This window comes from Triticum dicoccoides, chromosome 7B (genome assembly GCF_002162155.2).
Source record: "Triticum dicoccoides isolate Atlit2015 ecotype Zavitan chromosome 7B, WEW_v2.0, whole genome shotgun sequence".
Lineage (NCBI taxonomy): Eukaryota > Viridiplantae > Streptophyta > Magnoliopsida > Poales > Poaceae > Triticum > Triticum dicoccoides.
This window is the reverse complement of record NC_041393.1, coordinates 1,708,110-1,719,140: the sequence shown is the minus strand read 5'-3', so window position 1 is coordinate 1,719,140 and position 11,031 is coordinate 1,708,110.

Below are 11,031 nucleotides of genomic sequence, written 5' to 3'. Positions count from 1 at the left end.
ATATCATCGAATGTCTCACAACCACACCATTATTCACACATACACATGTATATATATACAGTTTTTCCTACATGTTGCCTTCAGAGCCAGTGGCATTTGCCTTGGTGCCTTCGGAGCACGATGACAATTGGGAGTGGTTCATTGGGGCGGTAGCTCGTAGTAGAATTCCCCTTTGGGATCTATGACCTCGTCGAGCAAAAATCCCGCTATTTCTCTTGAAGTGCTCGTGTGCGCTCCACTGGTAGGAGCTTCTCCTGCATCGATTCGAACTGTTAAGAAGGAGATCAATATGCATGTGTATTAGTTATGTGACTAGATATCGATAATGAAGTAAAAAACTATGAATATTGTTCTGTCAAACGTACCCACAGTTGTCTATCAGTTTTGGTCCTTTCGGATGTCATCATGCGAATATTCTCAAAAACGTAGTATGCACACACATCAGTCCCCGGCGCCTGCTTCAGGGCCTTTACGAGAATAGAATTTAATCAGAAAATAATTAATCAAGCATGCTAATTAATGGTATTGAAACTAGAATCAAAGAGATGCATGGTAGCTAGCTAGTACTACTTAATTAATTATACCTTGGGTCGAAACCAATACAGCTTTTTTCTTTCCATGGACCTGGAACCTCATTCCTGAACTTTGCCCAAGCCCTGCCCGCCGGCAAAGAAAATGAATAAACGAGTTATTAAATAGTTGATATCAGGAAATGACGAACTAAAGAGGCCGACATATAGTTAATAATGATTGAAATTACCTGTCGACTATCCCCTTCACGATTGTGTAGTCTTTCTTATTTTTAAGTAGTGAGTCCAGTACTTCAACTGTTCCTTCGTCAACTTTAATGATTAACAAGATCCAATGATAACTGCATGCACACACGTTTGCATGTCTTAATTAAGCGGGCATGTGCATAACACTCATTAACTACCCTAAACCCTATACACTTAATTATTAACATCTAGCTAGCTAGTAAGTAAAAACAGAATTTGTAGTACAAGACAGTGTGACTCACGTGTAGTTGTAAGGAAGTAGTATATCTTCATTGGTATTGAGGTGCTTCAAGAACTCTAGCATGTTTTTCTCTACATCGTCTTTATACCATTTGTATGTCCATGTTTTTCCATTAACGGTATTTGGGTGAATGAACCCAATGCCATAGCGTCCAGCTTTTTTCATTTCATATATCTTCATCCTGCATAATACCACAGAAAATAATATAGTGAGGATAATTATAGGTAATGATCGATCAATGAGCACTACAGCTAGCTTGAGACTTGAATTACAGAAAGAAATCACTTACAGACAATAGCAACTGACGAGAGATTTGTCGAGTGCGTCTTGATTGAATAAATGAAATAGTTCTGAATACTCAATGGACAGAGCTAGCTTATGGAAGTAATACTCTTCCTTGACTTTCACCATGAGGCCCTCTCGATTGTTACTCTTGGTAATTTTCATGTACCAATCATGCAATTCATACATTCTCTTTAGGAGGTTCTTGACCTCCTCAGGCTTGACCAAAGGTTAGCCGCAGACATATTTCCGTTTTATGTCCTGCTCTTTAAGCTTAGGCATGGGCTCAATCTCGAGGAGTTGTCCAACAGTGATACCGAGCATTTCAGCCTGCCTTCTATGCTCGTCGGTTATTACCAGCTGACCGGCGCCGGTACTCTCATGTGTTGGTACAACAAGCGGGGGGATTGATTGCGCCGCCTGTTCTCCTAGCTGGGGAACGGTTTTCCCGCATTTTTGGCCAGCTGCTTGGCTCGAGCTCGACCCTTTTTGTCGTGCTCGATGTGCCTTCCTGATTTGGCGCTCATAGTCTGAGTCAATAGGCTTGGGAGCTGGTGCTTTAGCCATACGAATAAAGTGGTCAATCTTATCCTCGGGCACTTTCTCCCTTGGCGGCGGTGGCGGTTTCAGTCCAAAATGGGCATCCACTTGGGCCTTCACTATGGCGTCGTTTTGCTCCTTGGTCATGTAGTAAGGCCTCTGCGGAAGAGGCGCGAGGCTTTTTGGACCATATAGAAATCCCTTGCCTCCGCATGTACCTCCTGTACTACCTCGACTTGTAGCACTACGCACCATAGCTGCGGCGGCTCTCTTCTACGATTGTTGAGGCAGCGGAGACGACTGACGCGGTGTCGGACTTGGAAGAGGAGTCGCACGCGTTGGTGGACTTGGAGGAGGAGGAGTGGCCTCACGCGTTGGCCGAGTTGAAGCAGGAGGAGTGGCCTCACGCGTTGGCTGAGTTGAAGCAGGAGGAGTGGCCTCACGCGTTGGAGGAGCGTGAGTCGTCTGCTCGTCGTCACCTCCTGGAATGTCAAGCTCTAGCTGACGCGGTGTCGGTGGCCTTCGAAAGATGATGCAATCCTTTCTCCATAGGATGATATGATGTATGGCCTCTCCCAGTGTGTGCTCCTCGTCACCTCCAGGAATGTCAAGCTGTAGCCCCGAATATTGGTCCACCACCTCATCAACCACGACACGAGCATAGCCAGCTGGAATCGTTCTACAATGGTAGGTTGCTCCAGGGGGATTTGTATAAGCAACGGCGTCCGCCGTCTTCACGGATATGTTCTTTATTTTGAAGTGTAGCTCACTGTTAGTGTTCTCCATGATGTCATCCACAAGGTATCTATCCAGCAGTGCGTCGCCCGGGGCGGAACCCACGCTGCCTCTCGGCATGGATGGGACAGTGCTATCCAATGCTGGATCATCCGCTAGCTGCGGCCGCTGCTGAGACCCCCTTTCCTGGCTAAGCGAGTCGATCTGCTGCTGCTGCCTCTGCAATTTGAGTGCCAAGTCCATGTGCGCTGATTCTAGGCCTTGAAGGCGTTCTGCTTCCTGCTTCCTCTGCTCGTCCTCCAGCTTCTTCTTCTTCTCCTCCTCCATCTTCCTTCTCGCATGGCTTTTGTAGTCGGCGTTCCACTCAGAAAAGCCCTCATACCACGGAAAAACGCCGTTGCCTCGTGTTCTTCCCGGGTGTTCACGATTTCACAGGGCGCGCGTAAGCTCGTCGTTCTCTCTGTTGGGCGTGAACACCCCCTTTCGAGCTTCTTCTATTGCTTCAACTAACTTATCATCGGCTCCTTTAAGACATGCCTTCTTCGAAACCTCGCCTGTCTTCGGGTCCAACGCCCCCTGCCCCCCCATGCGCATAGAACCAAGTTCTGCACCTGGGGGGCCAGCTCAATGTAACTGGAGTGACCTATGCAGCCAGCATCTCTTGCTCAGACTTATCCCACTTAGGCATTGCCACCGCGTAGCCGCCTGGCCCCAGCCTATGAAATTGCTTCTTTTTTGCGGCATTGGCCTTGTTTTTTCTAGACCATTCCTTAGATAATTCTGATTCCTTGAATTTCACAAAATCGTCCCAGTGTTCTCTTTGGTTCTCTAGTGTTCCGTTGAATTCTGGAGTCTTCTTTCCTACTTTGACGTAGTTATTCCATACAGTTTTCTTATGGTTGTTGAATGCAATTGCCATCTTCCTAAGAGCAGCGTCATTGACTTTCTCCACATTTGCAGCTGTGAAATGATCTGGTAGGGTGAAATGTTCCATGAGATCTTCCCGAAACGCTTTTTTTGCTCTGTCGTCGACAAAAGTAAGATCTGGACGGGGCTTTGATGGCTCTTTCCATTCTTGAAGGGAGATCGGGAGTTTGTCCTTCACAAGAACTCCGCACCGACGAACGAACTTGTTCGCAATGTTCTTAGGCGCTATTGGTTCATCGTTAGTTTTGATGGCATCGATGTTGTACTTTATGCCCTCCTTCAACATTTTTCCCGGGCCTCACACTCTGTCTGTAGAAGATTTGCTCGATCCGGAGGGCTGAAAAAAGAAAGATCGATTCGTTAATATATCTTCAAATCATTTAAAACATGTGATGATCACCAGATGTCTGCTTATATAAATATACCTCGCCGGTCTCTGTTATTTCAAGATCAACATTTTCTTCGCCATCATAATCATTAATTTCTTCGCCATCATAATCAAAGTCGTCGTCCATGACTTCATCAATTCGGTCGTCGCGATCGAATATCATATCATCACCATCCCCGGTATTGTTCAGTTATTGGGAGCCGTCATCTTCTTCATTTTGATCATCTGGTGCGCGACGGGAGCGTATGATCTCGAACAGGGCCTCTTCTCCCTCTCTGCCGGTATTGTCCTCCATAGCTTTTATTTAACTAATCCAGAAGAAATATAAAACAATCTAGTATTCAAATTACAATATGCATGCATGCAATCAATAAGAGGAAATCCTGAATCATAGTACATAATATGCATCGTCTCGAATAATATATAATCTCGAATACATCGTCTCAAATACTATATATCAAATACATCACTAGCTAGCTAGCTAATAAAGATCGAATACTACAGAATAATCTAGGCCACTCGCGGTTCCTGAGGCGCGGGCGGTGGACACCCAAAGAGAAGGAACCATCACAGGATCATAGCTCCGGTCATCTCCCCAAAGACCCTGCCAGGTATTGGAGAACCTGACGTCCATAGCAGCCATGTAGCAGCGAACGTGCTCGTCCTCCTCCCTAACACAGCGACGCACCACCTCCGGCGGGGCCGGCTCCCTCCGCACCGAAAGTGGCCCACGGGAACGCCACCAAAGTAGGTCAGGGTCGATGACGGGACCCGGGTTCCTCACCAAGCGGCGAGCCCCTGAAGGTAGCACCTCCCAGTGCCAGCCCGGCGGAGCCCAGTCCCGGACATGGGTCCTCTGAAGCAGGACGTCGTCGCGAACAGGTCGACGGCGAGGATGCAGGCCGGGCATCGTCGAGAACAAATACTATACACCACAAAAGTAACATTTTTTAAATGATTGGATTGTGATTTCTTATATGTAAATTCTAAATTTGTATAACTAAAATTATAAGAAACTAAAAACTAACATTTCTATAACAATTTGAAATTAATCTAATTCATCTAGCTAAAACTAACATTTCTAAAATTTCGAACATTTCTATAACATTTCTATATACTATTTGAAATTAATCTAATCTAATCAATTAATTCATCTAAAACATTTGTATAAAAACAGGAAAAACAGAAAAAACTAAAAACTAAAAACAGGAAAAAATAAAACTAAAAACTAAATGTGTGTGTGTGTGCGTGCGCGCGTGTGTGTGTGTGCGCGTGAGCGCGTGTGCACCTACGGTGCCGGCGACACGGCGGCTTCGATTGGAGGGAGGAGAGGGGCCGGGGAGAGGGGCTCACAGCGCGGGCGACGGCGACGGCGACGGCGAGGCGACGGGACGATGAGGCAGAGGGGACGGCGACGGGGGCGGCGGCGACGGTGACGGGGACGGACGGACGGTGACGGGGACGGACGGACGGCGACGGGTACGGACGGCGACGGGGGCGGCGACGAGGGACGGCGACGAGGGCAGAGGAGAAGAAGCAGAGGGAGAACGAACTAACGATTTTTTTTGAAGTGTTCTCTTATATAGAACCTATCTTTAGTACCTGTTAGTGGCTCCAACCGGTACTAAAGGTCTGTTTTGGCCAGGCGAAGCGGCGGGAAGCGCACCCCCTTTAGTACCGGGTGGTGGCTACAACCGGTACTAAAGACCCCCCCTTTAGTACCGGTTGTAGCCACCATCCGGTACTAAAGGGGGTGCGCTGGCGCAGGTGCGGTGCGGGCAAGTTTAGTCCCACCTGGCTAGCCGAGGGGCGCCCGCACCTGTTTAAAAGCCCCGGCGCGGCTGCTCTCTCGAACTCCTCTCTATAGCAGGCTTCTGAGCCTAACTCTGCCTCTTTGCCCCGTGGGCCTACTGGGCCCTGCGGGCTTGCATCCTGGCCCAACTGCAGGTTGGGTTACTAGTCGTATGCAGGCCGCTGTGGCCCAGTAGGTGGGCTTTTTTATTTACTTTTGTCTAATTTTTTTAGTTTTTTTCTTTTCTACTTTATTTATTTTCATTTATTTATTTCTGAATACTTTTTCTTTAGGTACAAAAAATTACAAACTTTCTGTTAGTGCGAGTAGTTTTCAAATTTCAATAGTTTATTTTTTTATTTAGTTTTTGTCTCAACAAAAATTTAGTTTTTTTCTTTTCTAATTTATTTATTTTCATTTATTTAGTTCTGAATATTATTTCTATAGTTACAAAAAATTACAAACTTTCTGTTAGTGCTAGTAGTTTTCAAATTTGAATAGTTTAAATTTGAATTATTTGACGAACTAATTTGTAGACGAAGTGCATCCAGTTTTTGCACATAAAATTTCTTTGGTTTTCAGATACCAAAACACATAAGTACCCTAACTATTATAAAGATTCCCTCCGGTTTGTTCGAAGCAGCACTTTCCAGATATATAAGTCCGGAATGTCACTACAGAAGAAAGTGATGATGGTGAAGCCTATCACATCCCAGAGTGGGATCTTTGGGTGTGAAACTTTTTCTTCGCGTGTGTCCCTTTGCGCCGTAACCATGGACAATCTTCGTCGTTTAACTGGATGCTCGGATCAATATTCACTGTGAATGGAGCAATTTCATCAAATTTTTCATAATCTTCTGACATGTCTGTCTTGTCATCCACTCCCACGATGTTTCTTTTCCCTGAAAGAACTATGTGGCGCTTTGGCTCATTGTATGATGCATTCGCTTCCTTATCTTTTCTTTTTCTCGACCTGGTAGACATGTCTTTCACATAGAAAACCTGCGCAACATCATTGGCTAGGACGAATGGTTCGTCTGCATACACAAGATTGTTGAGATCCACTGTTGCCATTTCGTACTGCGGGTTTTCCGTTACCCCGCCTTGTGTCATATTGACCCATTTGCACCGAAACAAAGGGACCTTCAAACCACCTCCATAGTTAAGTTCCCATATGTCCTCTATATAACCATAATATGTTTCCTTTTCCGTGTTGGTTGTTGCATCAAAGCGGACACCACTGTTTTGGTTGGTGCTCTTCTTATCTTGGGCGATCGTGTAAAATGTATTCCCATTTATCTCGTACCCTTTGAAAGTCATTATATTCGAAGATGGTAACTGGGACAACAAGTACATGTCATCTTCAATATCGCCATCATGCATGGCACGTGTCTGCAACCAACAGGCGAAAGTCCTCGTTTGTTCACGTGTAATCCAGTCGTCAGACTGCTTCAGGTGTTTGGAGTGTAGAAAATTCTTGTGTTCCTCCATATACGGAGCCACCAAGGCGGAATTCTGTAGAACTGTATAGTGTGCTTCAGTGAGAGAATGCCCGTCCATACATATTATTTGATCCCCTCCTAGCGTGCCTTTTCTATCCAGTCTGCCCTTATGCCGCGATTCAGGAACACCAATCGGCTTAAGGTCAGGAATAAAGTCAATACAAAACTCAATGACCTCCTCATTTTCATGGCCATTCGAGATGCTTCCTTCTGGCCTAGCACGGTTACGAACATATTTCTTCAAGACTCCCATGAACCCCTCAAAGGGGAACATATTGTGTAGAAATACAAGACCCAAAACGTTAATCTCTTCGCAAAGGTGAACTAAGACGTGCGTCATGATATTGAAGAAGGATGGCGGGAACACCAACTCGAAACTGACAAGACATTGCACCAAATCATTCTGTAACCTTGGTATGATTTCTGGACCGATTACCTTCTGAGAGATTGCATTGAGGAATGCACATAGCTTCACAATGGCTAATCGAACGTTTTCCAGTAGAAGCCCCCTCAATGCAACCAGAAGCAGTTGTGTCATAATCATGTGGCAGTCATGAGACTTTGGGTTCTGGAACTTTTTCTCTGCCATATTTGTTATTCCCTTTATATTCGATGAGAAGCCAGACGGTACCTTCATACTGAGCAGGCATTGAAAGAAGATTTTCTTCTCTTCTTTGGAAGAGCGTAGCTGGCATGACCCTGATGTATGCCGTCTTTTCCGTGCATACATTGCTGGTCCTCCCGTGCCTCTGGTGTATCTTTTGCTTCCCATACACGCCCAAGAAGCCAAGTAGGGTCACACAAAGATTCTTCGTCACGTGCATCACGTCGATTGCGGAGCGGACCTCTAGGTCTTTCCAATAGGGCAGGTCCCAAAATATAGATTTCTTCTTTCACATGGGTGCATGCCCGTAAGCGTCCTTTGGAACAGGTTGTCCGCCAGGACCCTTTCCAAAGATTACCTTCAAATCCTTGACCATATCATGTACATCAGCACCAGTACGGTGGCGAGGATTCGTCAGGTTATCCGCCTCATCTTTGGAATGCTTGCCTTTCTTTCTTACGGGATGTCTACTCGGAAGAAATTGATGATGTCCCAGGTACACATTCTTCCTACAACTATCCAAATATATACTGTCGGTATCATCCAAACAGGGCGTGTATCCGCGGTATCCCTTGTTTGTCTATCCTCAAAGGTTACTGAGAGCAGGATAACCATTGATGGTCACGAACATCAATGCCCTTAGGTCAAATACTTCCTGTTTGTGCTCATCCCATGCACGTACACCTTTTCCATTCCACATCTGTAATAGTTCTTCAACTAATGGCCTTAGGTACACATCAATGTCGCTGCCGGGTTGCTTAGGACCTTGGATGAGCACTGGCATCATAATGAACTTCTGCTTCATGCACAACCAAGGAGTAAGGTTATACAAGCATAGAGTCACAGGCCACGTGCTATGGTTGCTGCTCTGCTCCCCAAAAGGATTAATGCCATCTACGCTTAGACCAAAGCATACATTCCTTTGTTCACCTGCAAACTCCTCCCTGTAGTTTCTCTCTATTTTTCTCCACTGCGACCCGTCAGCGGGTACTCTCAACTTTCCGTCTTTCTTACGGTCTTCTCCGTGCCATCGCATCGCCTTGGCATGCTCTTTGTTTTGGAACAAACGTTTCAACCGTGGTATTATAGGAGCATACCACATCACCTTGGCAGGAATCTTCTTCCTGGGGCGCTCGCCCTCGACATCACCAGGGTCATCGCGGCTGATCTTATAGCGCAATGCACCGCATACCGGGCACGCGTTCAAATCCTCGTACTCACCGCGGTAGAGGATGCAGTCATTAGGGTATGCATGTATCTTCTGCACCTCTAACCCTAGAGGGCAGACATCCTTCTTTGCTTCGTACGTACTCTCAGGCAATTCGTTGTCCTTTGGAAGCATATTCTTTATCATTACCAGCAACTTTCCAAATCCCTTGTTAGATACACCATTCTCTACCTTCCATTGCAGCAATTCCGGTGTGGTGCCCAGCTTTTTCTTGTCACCTTCGCAATTCGGGTACAACAATTTCTTGTGATCCTCTAACATGCGCTGCAACTTCTTCTTCTCCTTTTCGTTTGTGCGGTTTCTCTTTGCATCGGCAATGGCCCGACCTAGATCATCAGCGGGCTCATCTGATGCCTCTTCTTCAGCTTCTTCCCGCATGGCCGGCTCAGCTTCTTCCTCCATTGTTGTATCATCGTATTCAGGAAACCCATGGCCAGGACAACTATCGTCGTCCTCTGCTTATTCATTGTCTTCCATCATAACTCCTCTTTCTCCGTGCTTGGTCCAAACATTATAGTGGGGCATGAAACCGGACTCAAACAAGTGGACGTGAATGGTTCTTGAGTTAGAGTAATTTTGATCATTCTTACAACCAACACATGGACAAGACATAAAACCATCCGCCCGCTTGTTTTCCTGAGCCGCAATCAGAAAAGTATGCACGCCATCAACGAACTGGGGAGAGCATCGGTCATCGTACATCCATTGCCGGCGCATCTTCATTACACACCACCGAATAGACCAAATTAATACAAGTTCATACATAAAGTTCATACAACACTTAAATGCAACATACAAATAACTCTCTAGCTAAAGCATTTAAATGCAACAACAAATGCGATCAAGATCGTAACTAAAGTAACAATTGATCCAACAGCATAATAATACCAAGCCACACTATCAATGGCATATTTTCTAATCTTTCTAATCTTCAACCGCATTTTCTCCATCTTGATCTTGTGATCATCGACGACATCGGCAACATGCAACTCCAATTCCATCTTCTCCCCCTTAATTCTTTTCAATTTTTCTTTCAATTACTCGTTTTCTCTTTCAACTAAATTTAACTCTCGACAATAGCATCGGTTGGATTTCTGGTTCACATACCTCCTAGATAAAAATATCTATGTCAACTTGATGGGCACAATTTGTCATAAATACGAAATGCAACAAATAGTTTAAAAAATAATATACCACATCCGAATCATAACACGGACGAGGGCCGACGGGGACGGATATCAAAACCATGACACTATGTATAACAAACATGTACGGGTAAGATAATTATACAAGTAACTATATATCTAAATCACACAAACATGATCTTTTTTATATAAAAAAGATAAGAACAAGAGGCTCACCACAAGGTGGTGCCGGCGGCGGGTCGGTGCGGATGATCGACGATGGTTACGACGGAGACGGGAAGGCACTAAGTAAACCACACCTACATATGCAAACTAAGAGTTATTTTAAGCTCAAATTGCATATAAATCAAATAAACTACCACATATAATTCCTCCCAAATTACTAAAACCCCCAAATTAATCACTATATAAAGCATTGCAAGAGTTAATCTAGCAATGAGAGATGAAAGGACAAAGTTGCTAACCTTTGTGATCACTTGAATGGATGGGGGCCTTCAAATCTTGACAAAATTTGGGCAAAATGTGTGATGAGCTCGAGGGTAAGAGAGGAAGAACAGAGAGGAGGAGAGGGGAAAGGGGGGAGAACAGATCGAGCTGGACGAAGGGTGTATATGTAGGATGACCTATAGTACCGGTTCGTGGCAAGAACCGGTACTAAAGGTGCTGGACGGGCCCCAGTCTGACAACATCCTGCCACCACTCTCTTTAGTACCGGTTCGTGGGACGAACCAGTGCTAAAGGTTCCGCACGAACCGGTACTAAAGAGAGCGGCCCGCCTAGCCGTTGGAACCGGCACTAATGTTCACATTAGTGTTGGCTCAATTTCAAACCGGGACTAATGAGATGCACATTAGACCCTTTTTCTACTAGT